Below are 19,231 nucleotides of genomic sequence, written 5' to 3' on the forward strand. Positions count from 1 at the left end.
TCTTCATATTGATGTTACAGAGATTTAGAAAATAAAAGTCTGGCGATACCACAAACCTCTTTGAATAGTAGCCAAGCTATTAAGGTGGGAGACAGAGTGAGGCCGCCCTTCTGCCTGTTGTGAGGGCCTCCTTAGCAAAAAGCTGTGGCAACATTTTGTAAACTTTTTGGGCTGGTGGTGTCATGAGTGCTGATGGCGAGCAGGAGGGGGCCTCTATCCAGGGGGGAAAACGCATGCGTAGTACTGAGGAGTTAAGCAGCCATTCAAAGAGACACAGATCAGACTCGCCTTAACTTTTGGGGTTTATCTGTCTGGGTTTTCCCATGCTTCTTCAGTTTGTTAGGATTCTGTCTTATGTAGCAGTAATAAAACACTAGAGACCTATTCCTTGTCTCAGTGTGAATTCTGACTGTTAGGACAGGTGGGCATGTTTAGATTTTTGAGATCATTTTATTGATATGCTCACAAAACGGTAGTCACGGGGCACACGAGGCAAACTAGTTTGGTTGCTTCCCATCATCAGTCCTAACCTCGTGATTTGCTTTTTACCATCTCAGCTTATCTTTAACGTTCTTTTTCCTAGGTAGGTAGATAGACTTCCCAATCAAACACAAAGCTGCAGAAACCTATAATTTTATGTTCTCCAAATTACTCTAAGGCTTATGAGAGGCTCCAAAGTATTGTTGGAAATACAAATTGAGCTTTGGTATAGAGCATTCTAGCTTCCCATTTTTTAAAAATTAAAAATTCACACATAAATAAATAAATAAAAGCAGGCGTGGCAGGGATCCTGGAACCTGTGGAAAAAGACATATTGGCAAGTACCATAGTGGGGACTAAGAGCTATGATGCCGAGAAGCTACATATTTACTAGAATAACTGTATTTACTAAAAAATGTGGGAAAGTGGGTGATACGTTCATGGTTTTCATTAATAGCATCTCCTTCCTTTTCACTGCTACAGTATAGTATTTAAGCACTTAATTAAAATTATTTTAACCCAGTGGAGCCAGATTGTCTGCCACTTGTCACAGAACTTTTGTGTGTCTGCAGGACAGTCATGTGAATCAGTAAGTTTCTTTTAAAAAAGCAGAATTTTCTTCATAAAGCCTCATTTTCACTTTGCTCAGCAGATGACATGGTACACAAATGCACCTTTTCCAACAGAAGGAAGGTCACAAGCATGAGAAGAGGGAAGGGCTTTTCAGTTGTGCTGCATATTTCTTTATCTCTCCTTTTCTCCATCCAAATCCAAGAACGTAGCTCAAGTTTTAAGTCTTATTTCAGTTATCGAGTAGATAGGAACCAACTCACGGGAGCTTAATCCAGACCAGACCAAGGTGTTTCTGGCTATTCAGAAGGCAGATCAGGGAACTGGGCTCCACATGACTTGGGACTACATTCTTCCCAACCAGTTTTGCAATATGAATGTATCTGGATGCCTGGGTTTCTGCACCGACCACCAGTATTGTTTTCTCAGCTAAGGGTTGGTGCCAATTGTGTCCATACATTAAGGTATTATTCCTGACAACAGTGATACATACCTTAGTTAATCTCATTTCAACTTCTGAAATGTGCTGGATTAACACGAGTCTCAGAATTGTATCTCTTTATAGCCCAGATTCTTCTATGGAAGGGTCAGGACCTCCAGATGGTGTGCATAAATATCTCTGGATTGATACAGAAATAAACAATTTATAAGCAATCATGGAATAATAAGTAATATATTGGATGTCTGGGACAAATATAGGAAAATAATATTTCCAGATTTTCCCCCCTCACTTAATTATTAAATGTCTACTTTTATGAAGAGGAAAGTACTAAGACATTTGTTCAGTGGAAGGTTAATAGCTCATTTATTTTGCAAAATTGAGTTATCAATCAGATGAAGATGTACTCTTTTGAGATCCTTACTTTGTAATGGTCTCGTTTACTTGACTGGTTTTAGTATCTTCAAATAAGTAGCCCAGCAAAAACAAGGGGGAGTACTGAGAGACTTGACTGAATTTGAAAATCTTCTAATGTACAATTTGGAACATTTGTTGGGTCTAATTTATAAATTGTTGGTGAAGTATTACTCAAAATCTGAACAAGTCAAAGGTTTTATGATTAAATGGATTCAGAATGCAGTAATAGAGATAAAACAATGGAAATTTTGGTGGAAAAAGAATATTAAATTTACCCTAAATATCATACTCAGAGAAAATCAGTACAAGATGTTTTATCATTGGTATATCACCCTAGCCTTAATTGTGAAATTAGATAATTCATTCTCTAAAAATAGCTGGAAATGTAATGTGTAAGTCATATAATTTTTTCATAATTGGTGGCAATGTTGTAAAGCTCAATCATTCTGGAAAATGATTCATACTATAATCAAACAAATGTTTAAAGCTGAATTTCCATTTCAACCTGTGATATTCTTTTAAACTTTATTAAACCATATATTATCTTTAGGTATACTGAATTTGCTTTGTATATGCTAACGGTTGCAACAATATTATATGATTCTCACTAGAAAGTTTGTTGGGTTCCCTCTTTGGAAGAATGGTTAATCAAGTTGTAAGAGTATGCTCTGATATCTAAAATAACTTTGTACCTTTAAAGTAAATCTGACTTAGTCCAAAAATGCCACTTGGAATTAAATACTATCTCATCTGAAATTTGTTTTTTTTTTAATGTATAGAGTCCATACTTCAATTTTATGGGATATTTAACACAGAATAGATTCTCAGTTTTGACTCAGTCCATTGTAGCTAATAATTTTATGTGGTGATTTATATTGTGTTGACCATGGTTCCTGATATTTATCCTTTCTTAAAGCTTAATGGCAATTTTTAGTCATTTAAAGCAATATATCCAGTCATTCATAATTTACTAATGATATACTGGCAGATTTGATCTTGACATTTTTAGATTCCTTGTTTACTCATTTGTGCTTTATTCGTTTTGTTTTCTATTTCCTATTTGTGTTTGTTTACATTCTTTCACAAAAAGTTAAATTGAAAAAAAAATTGCTGGATTTATAGCTGTCTCTGCAAATACTTCAGAAATGTCAGTTGATACACAATGCACAGCCAAACAATGGATTGAAGCTTGCTAATTTTCTAAAGATAATTCTAAGTGCTGTTTATAAATCTCTATATGGCTTGGGAGCACATTGTCCTTATGAGCCAGTTTGGTCTAGTGGTTAAGGTTCTGGGCTAGAAACCAGGAGACTGTGAGTTCTAGTCCCACCTTAGGCATGAAAGCCTGCTGGGTAACCTTGGGCCAGTCACTCTCTCTCAGCCCAACTCACCTCACAGGTTGCTGTTGTGGGGAAAATAGGAGGAGGAAGGAGTATTAGGTATGTTTGCTGCCTTGAGTTATTTATAAAAATAATAAAGGCGGGATAAAAATAAACAAACAAATAAATAAATGAGCCTGCTCACTGTTGGAATTATCAGGGGTCAACTCAGCATTGTCTCATAAGCATAACGGGGTCTTTCTAGTAAACACATCTCTATTGTGCTTGTGGGATGTCACATGGGTCACCTGATTTCCACTTCCTCCTCCTTCTTGGGTTTGGGGATTAACAGTCTCCATTTTTACCTCTTGGGCACACCTTCAAGCAGGAGGTGCTGCAGAATGCAGCTCTTGTCCCTTCAACTCGCTTGCACACAGACATATCTATTCCACATAGAAATGTGTCTACAAAGAACCAGTGATGAATAAGTGATTTCTACTATGAATCTACTTGTATCCAGATCTACTGAATAAATGTAAGCTACCTTTTTTTTTTCTCTTCATCTAACTACTGTGTGAAGACTGAATTCTTTTCTGAATGTAATTAAGCTTAATGTGCAAGTTTCTTTTTGGTTCATGCTTCTACTTTGCAAAATTGTTGTTAGCTGCTTGGAGTTCTTTTATTAACCTTTAAAAACTCCATCACTCACATGAGGACCATTTGCTGAGAAGGTGAGGCCAGGTCTTCTGAGTGGCTGTTCCTGGGCTTGGTTCTACCTCAGGGAGACCAAGATCCTTTGCCCCAGACAACCTTTGGGCAGTTATATCATCCTCACCGAAATAGCTTTTAACAGTGGAAGGCTGTTATGATGTGCTTTTCAACTGATTTTGTTTTTAGATTTTTTATTACCCAGACAAGCATTATTTTGCTGCAAAAAAACAAAAGTCAGTTTAATAAATAAACAAACTACGAATTGGCCCATCAACAATTGCTCATCAGGCTGTTTTAACTACTGCATTCCAGTAGGCAGTTCTGAAGTTGAGTTTGTGTTCGTGCATGTGTTTTAGTCAGTGCTTGTTGATGTAGGATTGTGATGATGCCATTTTATGTGATGATGCTTTACCGCTTTCCTCTTTCATCTTGCTGCAGTTTTTATTTTTATTTGTAAGCCACCTCAAGTTTTAAAAGGTGGCTGTATCTGACCAAATCTTTAAATAAAATACAAAACCAACATTACTTGTGTTAAAAGATTAACATTAAAAGAGCAGATCCATGTCATGGGATAGAGATTACAAACAGGGTAAGTAGCTTGTTTCCATAGGATTTGGCAGCTGGCAATCCCCGTTGAACCGTTTTTGAGAAGCCTAAACTTCAAAATGCACATTTGCCATCCAGTACAAATCACATATTTCTGCTCCTGAATGCCATAAATCAGTATGTTATCAAAGCATCATAAAATCTTGTTCCCAAATAAGAGTGCATTCAGGATTTTAATACGCTCTGTGTGTGTACCCACTAAGCTGTAACTAGACAGAATGTTTAGTATTAATAGGTATATTTGGGGGACATAGTCTTTATTGACGCTATTACACATTGGGTACTGAACCTATTAAATGGGAAACAGTTTTAAGGCCATGTCCCAGTAAGAAATGATTCAGTCCAACAATTCTACTCCAGTTTTTCAAAAGTCCATTAATCCTCAACAGTGTTCATTAAAATAACCCAGAATACTTAGGCCACTGATAAGGAAAAGCCACTGAAGTATTTCTTTACTCCCCCCTACATTTGACAGACCCTTAATCCCCCAAAAATAAATAAATGAGCCCATAATCATTTGCTTATGAAAAGAATATTTCAATATATGCACATTTAAAAGAGCTCATTTTTTTCTAGCAAGCAAGAAGAACTTTGATATTATTTATTTTTCAAATAAAAATAAGCCCATCTTTCTGAACCACTTCAGAAACTGACAGGGAGAAAACTCTCCCCAATATAAGGACTGGCATTGTATGCATTGTTATAGCTAACATATTGTTTGCTTCCCTCAAGCAGAAGAACATTTTACTCAAATAGGAATTCTCAAGTTACCATTAACACTGGCTTTAAATGAAAGTTAAATAGCATCTCTGCAAAATGGGGAAAGAATAGGGTGTATCATTCTCTAAATCTGAATGAATTATGCAAAAATAAATCCAAAGAATTTTTAAGAGCTGTTCTACAAAGCAGCCCAGTCTTCTTAATTCAGGCAGCTTAATAATACCTTCCTGTACACACAGTGCCAGCTTCAGATTTTGTTGAGTCAGGTGCTGTATTTTAGTTCGTATTTTTCATGAATTAAAAATCTAACATGGGGAAGGAGCATCCATTGCTTTTGAAATATCAGCATCCTATTACCTGGTGCTAGAAGAACAATAAATCAGCTGAAGTTTGGCATGCTTTAGGATGACCACCCATCCATCCTGAAAAGAAATAATAAATGTATCATCATGAAAACAAAAGAGGGCAAATATTTGCATAAATATGAGCACATTCCAGTCGATTCACAGAGGCACATATTTAGAAGTAATTACGGCAACATAAATAGAAATATCCTGAGGAAGACTATAATCAGGTGACTTGACTTGTGTAGATTCTGGTTCTGCTGTTAAGTGTTATTAGCAAGTTCAAGGTGTTTCTCTATGATCTTACTCACCATAGGTTTAAATTAGACATTCGAACAGAGGATGCCTTCAAATAGAAGTCTGTTCTCAGTAAAGGAGGATACAGGGACAATCTAACCCACGCTCCTCACTATCTAGTATTTGCAGCTAACCTTTAAATATCTAGGACCACTTAGAGCAGGGTTTCCCAAACTGTGAGGTGTGCCTACCTTGGGGAGGTGCAGACAGAGTCCAGGGGAGATGTGAAGAATCTTTTCATTAATGAATCTACCTTTCCCAAAGTTTCACTGTATTCTTTTCATTGTTCATTTGTATTCATTTTGGTGTTTGGATTTTTAGGGGAGCTGTGTACATTAAGATTACACTAAAGGGAGGCCTGATGGCAAAAAGTTTAGGAGCCCTTGCCTTAAAGCAATAATGGGGAACCTCTGGCCCTCCCAGCACTGACTCACAAAGAATTCCCAGCTAGATATACCCTCTTCTCAAACCTATGCTGTCCACCTTTGATCTCAGTAACTTTTTCACATTTCCCACCATGATTCAACCTTGCTGTAGTTTCCATGGCTTCACTGCTCTGAGAATCAACCTGCTGGTTTGACAATTAGGTCTGTAGGGGATAAACCCTTGAAGAGATCTGTCTTTGTCCCAGTGGTCCTTTTACGCTGGCTGGCCCTCTAAGTCTTTCCCAACCACTGCCCAAGTTGCACCAACTAGCATTTGCAGTTGAACTCAAGGGGTCATGGGGAGATAGAAGAAGGATGGAGGAAATGTGTTATGGAGAAGAGAATAGCATGAAAAGAGAGGGGAGAGAATAGGGGAAGAACATCCAAAGACTAAAGTTGTTATCCGCTATTTCAACTGCTCTGATAGGTTATGTGCTTGTTTTTCTGCCTCCCATTCTCCTTCCTTTTCTTTCAGGCCTCCCTAAGCATTTTTAATTTTAAATAAAAGTGTCTGAATTTCGGTGCCTTAACATACGGTATGCAAATGTCTCCAGGTTGTTTTGTACGTGGGGGGGGGGGAATAGAGTGGAAGGAAGGGGGGAAAAGAGCTTCCTCCATTGCCCCCCTGCCCCAGGAGTCTCTGGGAAGTTGGAGGGACTGGCAACTCCAAACAACTTCTGAAGACCCCACTTTGCTGCCCTGCTCTCCCCACCCGCTTTGGCAAAGAGGCATGTGGTCGGCCATTTTCCTGTCTGGCAATAAAGCAGGGAGTAATGTGGGCTCTCCAGAGCAGTCATTTAGTATTCATAGAATAGCAGAAAAGCAGGCACATCTGCTTAGCACAGCAAGTCCTGTCATATAACTGTCTCTCTCACTATCTGTCCATAAAGAATGTCCCGGAATTGGTGTAATTCAGAGAAATTAATGATAGCTTTATGTGGGAGTGCACCCCCGAGGCACCTTAACACTTCATAGTCCATCTGATCAGTTACACGCAGGGCACCATAGCAACAATTTGGACCCCAGCCAGCTGCATTAAAGGTTATTACTGAAAACATGACCTGAAAACTGGAACTGCATTACAGGGCCCAATGAAAGAAGGGGTGAGTGGGGAGGAGGAGGAGAGCTGAAGGGTGGGGGGGGGGGGACAGAAAGACAGGAGCAAAAATAATAAAATAAAATAAAATAAAAGTTGATGGGAGTGGGGGGTGATAACAGAAGATAAAGCTTCAGCAGATGTGCCCCCAGCCCTCTGGCGAAAGATAAGGCATCATTGCAAAGGTTCACGATTGCAAAGATTCAAGGACCCAGAGTTGTAAACCCAAGGTCTCCCCTTCTTTGCCTTTTGGGCTTCATGGTACAATGGGGCAGAGTTAATTTTGGAGGGGGGCAGGTTAAATAGATGGAAAAAAATGAGCTTCAGTGTTATGAGTTCATGGAGTGCAAAAAAACAGGACTAGGATGATCAATTTGGCAAAAGGGAATCCAATCCAGACCTCTCCTTGAGGTTTTGTGCTTTAAAATATAAGAACCCTGGAAAATATGAAACGTATATGAATCTATATCATCTATCTTTGTATCTGTGTACATTCTATATATCTATCTGTGATGATGAAGAGGAGGAGGAGGCAGTAAACAGATTTGTTTTTCCTGCTTCCTTACAGAACTTTTTTCCTGAACAGTGGCAATAGCAGGACAATGGATGATGGGAGACTTCAAGCCCAACATGGTGGCTTAGGAGGTGGAGTCAATTATCTGTTGTGCCACATGGATTGGCAGACGTACAAATCTAGCTATAAGTTTCCAGGCGACATGGATTGTTATATTGTAGTACTTCCAAATTACCCGGAGAGGTGATGGGCTCTTCTTCATTGGAAGTGTTAAAGTTAGAAGCCATCTGTCTGTGATGCTTTTATTTGTATTCCTGTACCAAGCAGGGGGTTGGATCTGATGGCTCCAACTCTATGATTCTACGAACTTAGCCAGCCAATTTGCCCAAAAACCTGTCCAGAAACATTCAGTTCATATTCCTGTTTTACAGATAAGGAATTTTAAGTACAGGCAAACCAAATAGCACAAGCCCAAATTTTACTTATTGCTGCCATTTACTTGCTTCATCTAAGCCCTGAGAGTCATAAACCTTGGAGATCTTCTGCAAATCACAAAGGAACCTACCGGTAGATCCCAGCCTTGCTTCTGCCTGCTTCTGTAGTTGGTAAAGGCATCAATATGGAAATTATATTTTTTGCTAATTATAGTAGGGTCTGAGGAGAAGCAAAGACAATTAACTCCCCTCTTTTCTCACTGTTTACCTCTTGCTTTGTGGCTACACAGACTCCCAAAGTGGTTTACAAGATAGATGAAAAGCAGATAAGATATCACAATACAACTGAGACTCTTTTAAATGGAGTTATATTGAGTGGCTGTATCTGTTCCCACTAGTGGGCAGATCATGATGGGAAGTCCTTGACTTTATGTACTTGGCACTCTTACCTCAGTCTTTCTTCTTCCTCCTGAAGAGAGCAGTAGTTGTGAGGATATGCATAGGTGTTTTACACATCTGTGCAAATAATAACCACTGCAATGAGTACTAATACTTTTTACACCAGAATTTTGGGAAGGCAAAATATTCCTACAATGCAAAATATTATTTTTCACATGTACTTTGCAATCATGATAAAAAGCTATTAAAATATCAAAATCTTTAACCTCAGGATGCATAATGCAGTGTACTGCCATTTAATCAGTAAAGGACCTCTCCATGGGGAGCAGTGATTTCATCATTAGTGAATGCTCTATGCCCATTCCCCATCCTCAGAATCAGAGTAGTTATATGGGCCTACAAAAATACCTATCAATCTCGCATAAAAATGCTTGTTGGCATCTCCAACCTGTACATATGCATTAAAATGCTCATTTGTAAGCAAAAGTTGTGAAAAGACAGGCATGGACAAGGCATGGAGCTAGTTTTAGAATAGCCTTTTGGTATCTGAAACTCTAGAATTCTGATGTCAAACAATTATTTTAAAAGGTGCATATTCCATAGTGAGGAATGGATTAATTAACATTGCAGTCCTTCTCCAACTCTTCCTCATACCTTTGGAAATTTGTTCTTCTGTTGGAATTTTGGAATTTTGTTCTTCTGTTCTGCATCTTCCTGTGTAAATTCCCCTTGATGGGGAATATTGCCATTAAGAGGAAAAATGGATGAAAATGAGGTGCAGCATGGGACTGATGACTAAAGGATGGCATCATCTGGAATTACCCTGGTGGAATTGTACACTGCTCATTGAAAAGTCAATTTACATGGTATATACTCTACCTGGAACTATAGCCTCACAGCTATTTCTGCATAAGAAGAGAACAGTTAGCAGAAACAAAACAAAACCCTCTGGTGGATTTACTTGCCTCAAATATATGAGAATAAGAATCAATACATCCGCCTTCTCACCTTGGTCTAGATAGAGCAGTAGGAGAGAGAGTTCATTGTATTTTTCCAATAAAGGCCAGAAGAAAATAAAGCTTTACATAAAGGTTGAAAGTGAGCTGGTCTTTGGTACACATTTTGCAGCCATTGATTAGATTTCAATTTTAAGAATTGAACATTGACATGTATCAGGGGTTGAACAAAATATTACAAACAGAAATAACAAGTTTTGTAAGGTGGCTTTTCATGCTCACAGTTCCTATATGTGAAATAAAAATAGCAAATACTGTATGGTAGTTTGCGGGAGGAACTGGGTGGTTTGGCTCTAACTGAAAAGGCTCAGTATGGAACATAATATAATTTCATGTTCTGTAAATGGATGTAATTTCAAGACAAGAACTTCGGTGTATAAGACTTAACACATATATGTTGGGTGTGTGTGTGTGGCATATTAAAGTTTATATTGTCTCCTAAAAAGTGATGCTTAAGCTGTAGCACTGAAAAAAATAATGTATAACAACAGGGTGCAAAGTTCAGGCAACTCAAAAGCTTAATGAGACAAGAAAGCTTGAACCATTCACTTAAAAAGAGGAAATTCACCAAGCTTCCTACAGAAAGACATTATACAGCCTTAGCATTGTTGTTGAGAATGCCCTGTCTCATCTCTCAAATGATCATACTTTTGAAGATAAATGGATGCAGAGGAAAGTCTCCAGGAATGTTCATAGAAAGCAACCAGACTCATGTGTATAAAGATCACCAGCAGATCAACTGGAGGCTACTAAAGAACAGCTGGTCAAAAACGACAGAATTCCTAGAGCTACCCCATTTTTGCAGGGCCTCATTTCTCTGCTAGTTGCCCCCTCGAATCCTCCATGCTGACATGCTAACTTCCCTTGACCCACCTAACCATGTGGTTTGAAGAGAGCCTCTATGTTTGCTTGGCAATTGTGTACAAGGTGGTTGGTATCAGCTCCCTTGCGATGCAGCTTATAATCAGAGTGCACATAAAAAAGGGTTCTGGGGTGTACACGAGTAAGGCCTCTGCACCATGTTTTGTTTTCTCCAAATTGGGGAACTGCTGTTTAATGGCAAAGAGAACAACTAGAGGACATTATCTTGTATGAAGTCACTGAACATGGTCATAGAAAGGTTTCTCAGGTATCTTGGTAAGTATTAAAGGAGTAGAAGTAAAGAATGGATTGGATAACTTTTCCCAGTGTTTCTTGTTTCTGCCACTAAAATTCAGCTGCAGGTTTGTCAGGTGTAAAATCACCTTTTTTTGCAATCTACTTTATGTATTTTGCAGAGTGTTACTTCAATGCCAAAGCAAGTGGGCTGTCAACCACATAGCACATAAATACAGAAATAAGAGATTACGAAAAGTGAGTTCACAAATGGTAAATCAGAGTATTCCTTGACGTCTCTTGAAGATTCTCAAAGGTTTCCTGATTCAAAACGTGGGCATTCATCAAAGGAAATGAATTCTTGAATTTGATTCATGAATATAAAAAGCCTCATGCGTTTCAGTTCTACTCAGCAGTTTGATTACACACTTCCTCTGGGAAGTTCTTTGCTTTGGAGTTCTGAGAAGGATATTAGAAGGTCAGCACTACCAAGGACACACAGACATTGCTCCTCCAAGGCTTCTGAAGGACAGTTCCAGGTGACTGCTTCCTGCTGTAACAGTAGCACAAAGCAGAAGATGGAAGAAAAGCATTTTGGCAAAGATACCTGTCTAGGTCTTGTCTGCACATCCTGCTTGGCATAGCACAAAGATGCCCCACTAATGGTGTGTTGAGGACATAAATGCCCAACATTGTCCTTCACCCATCCCTAGATCGCTGCAGAGGCAGCCTCTGTCTATAGTTTCTCACTCTGATTCAAAAGTAGGATTTTCCAGCTTCTTCCCGCACAAGCCATGCCTTCCAGTCTGTCTGAAGTGATTCATGCCAAGATAAGGTTAGGGGTGAGGTTCTGTCTGTTTCTGTTTGGCCACATGAAGCTTTGGGCATGATGCCTCTCCAGTTCTTGGCCACTGATTTTCATGCAGTTGATCGTAATTCAAAAGGGCTATTTGCCTTTTGGCAGAGGGCATTCAGGCCCACTCCACCAAAAAGCTTTCTCCCACTTCTCTTGCCAATTTATGGGTGGCAAAAGTGGAGAGAGAAAGAGGGGCAGTGTGGGTCTCCTGCCACTAAAAAGACCCACTTTCCATCATGGAAGGGAGAAGAAGGACAAGTGGAACTTCTGCTGTCATGTCTCCAATCCCACAGAGCAATGGGATCTGAGAACGGGTAAGCAAAGAGCTGTTTTTCCATGGTTCTCTCCCATCTCTATTATCCTATCACCAAGGGAATTAGGGAGGAGGGAGGGAAGAGAAGTGGGAGAAAGTGTTCTTCAGACATTACTCCATGGGAAGAAGCAGCTCTTTTGGGTGCTGGAGAGAACTAACACCAAAAAGACCAATCGTCCTCCTCCTCTCCCTCCACTTCCCACTGGGATGGCAGGAGAAGACAGAGGTAAAGAAATGGGCCCGAATGGCTCCTGGTGTCAGTCTTCTGATCCCATGGAGTTCTGATAGCAGAAGACCTGCTTTCCTGTTTTTCTCCCCCCTCACTTTTCTTGCCATGGGTGGCAGGGGAATCATGGAGGAAAAGATGTAGAATGCCTCTTTTGGTGCCAGTTCCCAGATTTCCTGAGGTGATGACACTGTGGAATCATAGAACTGATGATTCTATAGAAGAAGAACCATCAGTTATCAGTACCAGAAGAGGCATTCACACCCCACCTTTCTTCTCCCCTCTTTTTTCATGAAGATGGGAACCCTACTCTTCTTCTTTGCCAGGGCAGAATAAAGGTTGGAAGTGTGGTTAGCACTTCTTTAATCTGGCATGCTTTTCTGCCAGCTTCCATACTGGATGAAGCACTTTGCAAGCTTTTGGTGCAATTGGCAATGGCAAGCTTAGCTTGGAGGGGTGTTCACTCATATAGGACATCAGCTTTCCCTGGTCTGCCCTCCAGGTAGGTTGAGGTTACCACCCCTAGAACCCACTCGCACCCAGTGAATTCAGTCAGAGAAGACTGCCATTCCTACATTGATTTTCCTTTTCAAGGATGCGTCTGAAAACTGCCTATAGCTTTATGAACCAGAGCCAAATCAGTTTCTGAGGGTGCCAAGTGGATAGGGGCTAGGATGCCTCCAATAGCCTTCCATACACTATCCAGTACTTTAGCAATTATGTTTAAAATATTTTTAGTGGATTTTTAAAAATACGAATGAATGAATGTATGAGACATATTGCTCTCAGATCTCATGCTCGTGTCTCCTCCACTGCACCAAGACTTGCCTCAGTAACTACTTTTTTTCCTGACATATCCTCCTGATGTTGTCCTCAAGTCATCCCCAGCCCACATTAAAGTTGAATACAGCTGTTCCAGATTTAAACTAGTGTCTTTCCTTTTCTCCCAATACAAGTTTTCCTTTGGATACTATCTGTTGGGATCTGCCCATGTCATGCCTGATTCATGCTTTCTCAGCTAGTTGGCAGATCTGCTATGGGCTCTTCATGTACTGCCCTGTGCTAGACCTGTTTTTAAACACAAGCTTCGTGCTAGCTTATGTCTGAGCTACACAGAAGCTTGATTTAGAATCAGAAACAGAGCTGGGTTCTGCCAGCTGTAAGCTGCTGGTTCTTTCACTATTGTATACATTGATTTTTCCACAGTTTCTGCCAACAAGTGGCTTTATGTGGCCATACTTTATTTAGAGGCGGGGACCATTTTCCTACTCCATTCCACCTTTGTCACTAGGTGACACAGTAAGGATTGTGGCATGGGCAATCAAAATGCACAGTGCATGGGCCACTCACAACGGTATATTCCCCCAAACCATCTACTGGCTACTTCTGAGTATTGCCAGCTATAAGGACAGATCTGGACTCCTTGATCACTTGTTGCCAGCATTGTTATTCTCTTGCAGTCCTAGTCGCTGACAGAGCTTGCATGTTACAGTATTGATCACTCCCTCTTTGTCCATTTATCTCCTCCACACCTGTGATCTGACAGCTTGGCTATTTTTGGATACAAGTTTAGTGCTCTTTCAGAAGAGTGCTCTACCCATGCTCAGAAAGAGTCCAACTGACAAGTCATGGGCATCAAGCACCTATTCCAAGTACCTTCCTATGCTTGCCAAATTCCACCCCACTCAGTATTAGGAAGAAGGATTGAACCCGTTAGCAGGCAGTGCTTGGTGGGAGAGGATATGAAGCCAGGGGAATCCACCAATCACTTTTTAAAATTGTCCTGCTGCTTAGGACCAGTCACCATCCTCATTCCAAGTTATGCTGCTGTATTTTGCTGGTTCAAGGACTAGAGGATAGCCCTGTAAGAGGGTGGCCTTCTGTTTTGCCCACACTCTCTCTCACTGACCCTATTTGCAACTGGATCAAAGGGAAATTAGTGTGTTGTGAAAACACCCCAAAGGGGTCTGTTTAAATCAGTCAACTTACCTTTAGGGGTTAGATTTGGCTCCAGACAGAACCCGTCTTAAATTCGGTTAGATCATTGTTTCTCAATCTTGGCCGCTTGAAGATGTGTGGACTTCAACTCCCAGGATTCCCCAGCCAGCATGGTGGCTGGGGAATCCTGAGAGTTGAAGTCCACACATCTCCAAGTTGCTAAGGTTGAGAAATGCTGGGTGGTTAGATCAACCCCACCCAGAGCTATGTTATGGGAATTCCAACATCCACTCATTTGCCTCCCAAGTGACAAAGGTGGAGAAAAAGATTGGCTGCAAACAAGCCTCCCCATTGCAAAACCCACTGCCAAGACCTGGCAGGACAAAACATACTTCCCCAGTACTGAGTGGGCAGGTCATGACTGCTGCTGCCTGCCTTTTTGTACTCTCCTAACACAAGGGCTAAAGTACACTTGGTACTTTCTAGGGAAAGTAGGTGAGGAATCTGCATTCCCCAAATGGTGACTTTGCATTGAGCATGGCAAGGAGGTTTAACCAGGTGAGTTGGCTGACTGGACTAGGCATATTGTGTGAACCGGGTGAGTCATTCACTCTTTCCTTTACCCACTAATTAGCAGGCATGTATAAAGATGAAGCAGTGTTCAATTTATCATGCAAATGTGAACTAGGTTCACACCAAGGATGAAAAGCTCACTGTGGCTGCCCTTTAATGACCATCTGTCTTTATTAGGGTGGTTTCAGAAAGTGTAACATGAAAACCATGATTAGGAGAACAAGGATTTAATCCATGTTATATAGTGCCTTCCTTTAGCAGATAGCAGTACCTAGCCAACCTTGGCTGATCTAGAAAAAGCTAAGCTGATAGACATGACTTGGATGGGAAACTACTAGAGAATCCCAAGGCTGTAGGCTAGATTGGAAAGTAAACAAGTAAAAGTTTAAAAAAAATCTGGAAGAAGGCAGTAGCAAATCACTTCTGTGCAGCTGTCAAGAGAATTAGGTGTCCATGTCCACATAGTTACCAGGGCATGACTCAGTAGTCTTTCCTTGATGTAGAGGCTTCATCTGTTAAGATGAAAGTGGATCATTTTAAGGAAGCTCTTGTTCCCCCTTGCTAATCCTTGGAATAACTCCTGACTATTACACATTCAGAGAAATGGAACCACTACCAAGTGTGTGTGTATGTGTGTGTGTGTGTGTGCCTGCATACATTTTGTAGAAAACTTTAGTTCCCAGTTGTGTTCTTCCTTTCTCAGTGGTTATGCAGCTTCTAATATTCTAAACCCAAGATATCTGTGTGCTCTTACTTGGTTTCTTAGTCTTATGCAAGACATCCCTGTTCCTGTGAGCTGAAAAGTCCTAACAGAGGCCACTTCCTATTTCTGTCACACCTGGCTAAGTCTAGTAGTTTGCCCTCAGTCACTGATAATGGGCAATGACTCTTTCTGAGTGTCCTATTAAGTGAATTTGGATCTACGCAGATAATAGCTTTACCAGATGGTTTTCTTTAATTGTTGCTACCACGATCCACACCTACTCTGCAGGCCAATAGCAGACGGATCTCTGGCATTATTCACACACATTCTTTAATAAGGTGAGAGTATATAGTGATATTATTACAACCAACTGCTCCTGCTTTATAGTGTCACTTTTAAACTGCACTGTAATTCTTTACTGCTCCTCCATATACTGTAGCAGTAGAACTTTCTCCTGCTCCTCCTCCTTTATATAGTAGAGTATTAAAACAGTTCACATGCATTAACTTGCTAGCCTGTCTTATCACCCAGTACGGTTGGCCAGTGTCATTATCCCCATTGGTAAAGGGAGGGCTTAGGCTAGGAGCCTAGGGATCTGTTACAGCCAGCTGTTGACTTTAGGGTCTCCTGCAGGCAGGGCATATACTCTGCCACTCACCTGTGGGATATCCATACATACATATTTCTGGTTTGATGGTAACACTACCGCATCAGTTAACTGAAATAACCACACCACAGCATCCCTCGCTGAAGTTCTGCTTCTAGTAGAAGAGAGTCTCATGATGATCCCTGGAGAAAGTCAGATTTTACTTATTTTTGCATCCATCTGAGACTAGATGCCTTCTAGATTCTTTGGGCTACCACTCTCAGAATTCCCTTACCATTGATCCTGCTGCCTGGGAGTTACGGGAGTTATTTTCTTTATTTAGCAAATTTATTTGGCTACCCATATTAATCAAATAAGTCTGGGTGGCTAACACAGCATAGACCAAAACACAATATAGAAACCATAGGCAACTCTAATTAAAAAATAATAATAATATTAATTGAGGCTCCTTACAAACAGTCTGACAGCATAAAACAAAACACACATACCAGGCTCCACTCACATCCTGGCCCCAACACCTGAAGGAAAAGTCAAGTCTTCAAGGCTGTTGATTTCTAAAACATCTGGTGAGCACCACGTTGCCTATTGTTCATTTCTGCTTGACCTTTTGCATCTGTTCTTCACCATTACTGAAGATCTCCTGCCCCCTTTTGCAGAAGGTCAGCCCTTCCCAACACAATTACACACCACACCAGGAATAACCTGCTAGAGGCAGTTACCAACTGGATCAAAGGTAAAAGCCTTTAGCTGCTGCTAATTTGAGATCTGCTTCTCATAATCTGCCTCTGAAATTGTAGGACTGCACAGACAGGCATGCACATGTCAGTCCATTCAGAAATTGCAATACAGCTAGTCCTCGAAATGTCTGCAAGTTTTAAACAAAATACCTGAATGTGTAATTTTTTTTAAGGATTCAGTCTTACTGGTAGACAAAGACAACCATACATTTGCATGTATTTAAATAAACTAACTTATGCAAATGAGCAATATTTGTTTCTTTCCTCCCTCTCTTATTTATTTAATATAAGTATGGCTACTCGAACAGAGCATTGTCCTGGCATCAACACCTCAGCCTAGAATAAAGAAAAGTCAAGGTGTCGGACTACAGAAATATACACACCAGCTTTTCAAATGAAAACACAGACTTGGTTGTTTTTAAAGTTTTTCGTTGCCTGGCTTTCCCAAAGTATTGGGAAATTGAAAGGTGATTTTGGGAAGTAGAGGAGAAAGGCATATTTGTAGACTTTCTCCTGCTCCTTTGAGGAATATCTGGCCAGTTGTAAGTGTTTAAAAGCAAAGGCAAAAGGACATTGAATAAGATGCATATGATTGGGACTATTTCACGGACAAATATAGACTGAGTTTTCTTCTGCGGTGTTCTATTTACACTGGTCTGGTCTGTCAATATTTTTAGATTTAGATCTTAGATACTGTATAAATTTTTCCAAGGAAACTTAGTGTGCATGCTGTTCTTGCTGATGGTCTGGATATGTCCAAGAAAGAAATACAGTTTTAAATGTGCTTCTATGCAGTTTTAAAATTGCTTGATGGCTCTGGTGGAAGGTTTTCATTGCGTTTCGACTTTCTTGTGATTTTTGTCTCACCTAAAATCAGATGTGTTGTGTCCAAAGCCTTTGTTGTCATTGTTGTTGTCTTTCACTCCCTATTTTTGCATGGACTTGTGCACTAGGGCAATGGCTCCTGTCTGTCTTACGCATTTTAATTTCTCGTTTGTCTCTTTGGCCAATGTAGATTCCTTAATGATTTTGTTTCTTTGCCTACTCTCACAAATGTCTGCCCTAAAATAATTTCATTCACTGCCTCCCATTTTCTGGTTGCACTGAAACTTGCCAACTTGGCTTGTTTCTCCCTTGTTCTTCTTTACACACACATTGATAAGGGTTCCTTCTTAATATGTCAGTTTGATCAAAGACAGGACAAGACTGATGAAGCAGATAACAAAAAGGTGAATGGGCAGATCATACCGAAAACATAGATTTTTACAAAGTCAGCCGATCATCAACCATGATATGATGGGACTGGGTGCAGGAAGTCTGGGCTAACAACCAGATCAGAGTGTTTTTATTATTACAGTTTTGACAGTTATATTTCTGCAGAAAAAAAATATATTGCAATTATATTTCTGCATGAGAAATATAACTTGCTCATGATGGTAATAAGCACTGAACTGAAGGCTTCCCAAATGATGAAGTGTTTTGAAAATGAGCGTATGATTTGGCCTGGGTTGATACTGATGAAGAGGATAGCAGACTTTCAGCAGCTGCCTTGAAAACAGAACTCGGCTAAGATTATGGAAGAAACTTGCCACAATTTTCTTTTAGAATTAATTGGAATGATCTGCCAGCAAGGATTCCTCTGTGGCACAGATGGCTGTAAAATATGGAGTCGGCTAGCATCCATCATTTTCAGATAGTGTTTTTTTGCACGGAACAGCATATATTTAAGAAAGATGTATCGGAAACAAACATATATTGGGGGAAACCACAAACAAACAAAAATAATGCATAGCATAGAAAGTTTCATCAAAAAATTGTTTAGTGGGAATAGCTGCATTAAAAACAGCATATACTAGAGAAAGCTGAATTCAAAACTGTATTTATTAGGGATATTTGCATGTGATAATGCTCAAGGTTTTTAAAATAGTAATTAGTAGAATAATGTGATGGATTAGAGCAGCAGTTCTCAAATATTTGGCCTTAGGACCCCTGTACATTCTTAAAAATGATTGAGAACCCCCAAAAGCTTTGGTTTATGTGGGTTATATCTATTGATATTTACTGTATTAGAAATTAAAACTGAGGAAGTTTAAAATATTTATTTATTTATTTGACTTCGCGGACCACACTTTGAGAACCACTGGATTAGACTATGGGGAATGGACTGAAGAGATGGGCATGAATAGAATTCTAATAAAAATTAGGTAATATATATAGGAGGATGAAGGGGTTCCAGCATCTCTGCACATTTCTTCTCCTTCATCTCCTTAGTCCTTTCCCTCTGTCTTCCCAATGGTTGTAACAAGGAAAAGAATGTAGAAACCAGGCAAACTTGTGGTCCTTCAGATGTTGCTGAACTACAGTTCCCAGCATCCCTCATTGGCCATATTGGTTGG

The sequence above is a fragment of the Candoia aspera genome, chromosome 2 (assembly GCF_035149785.1).
Source record: "Candoia aspera isolate rCanAsp1 chromosome 2, rCanAsp1.hap2, whole genome shotgun sequence".
In the NCBI taxonomy this organism is placed as follows: domain Eukaryota; kingdom Metazoa; phylum Chordata; class Lepidosauria; order Squamata; family Boidae; genus Candoia; species Candoia aspera.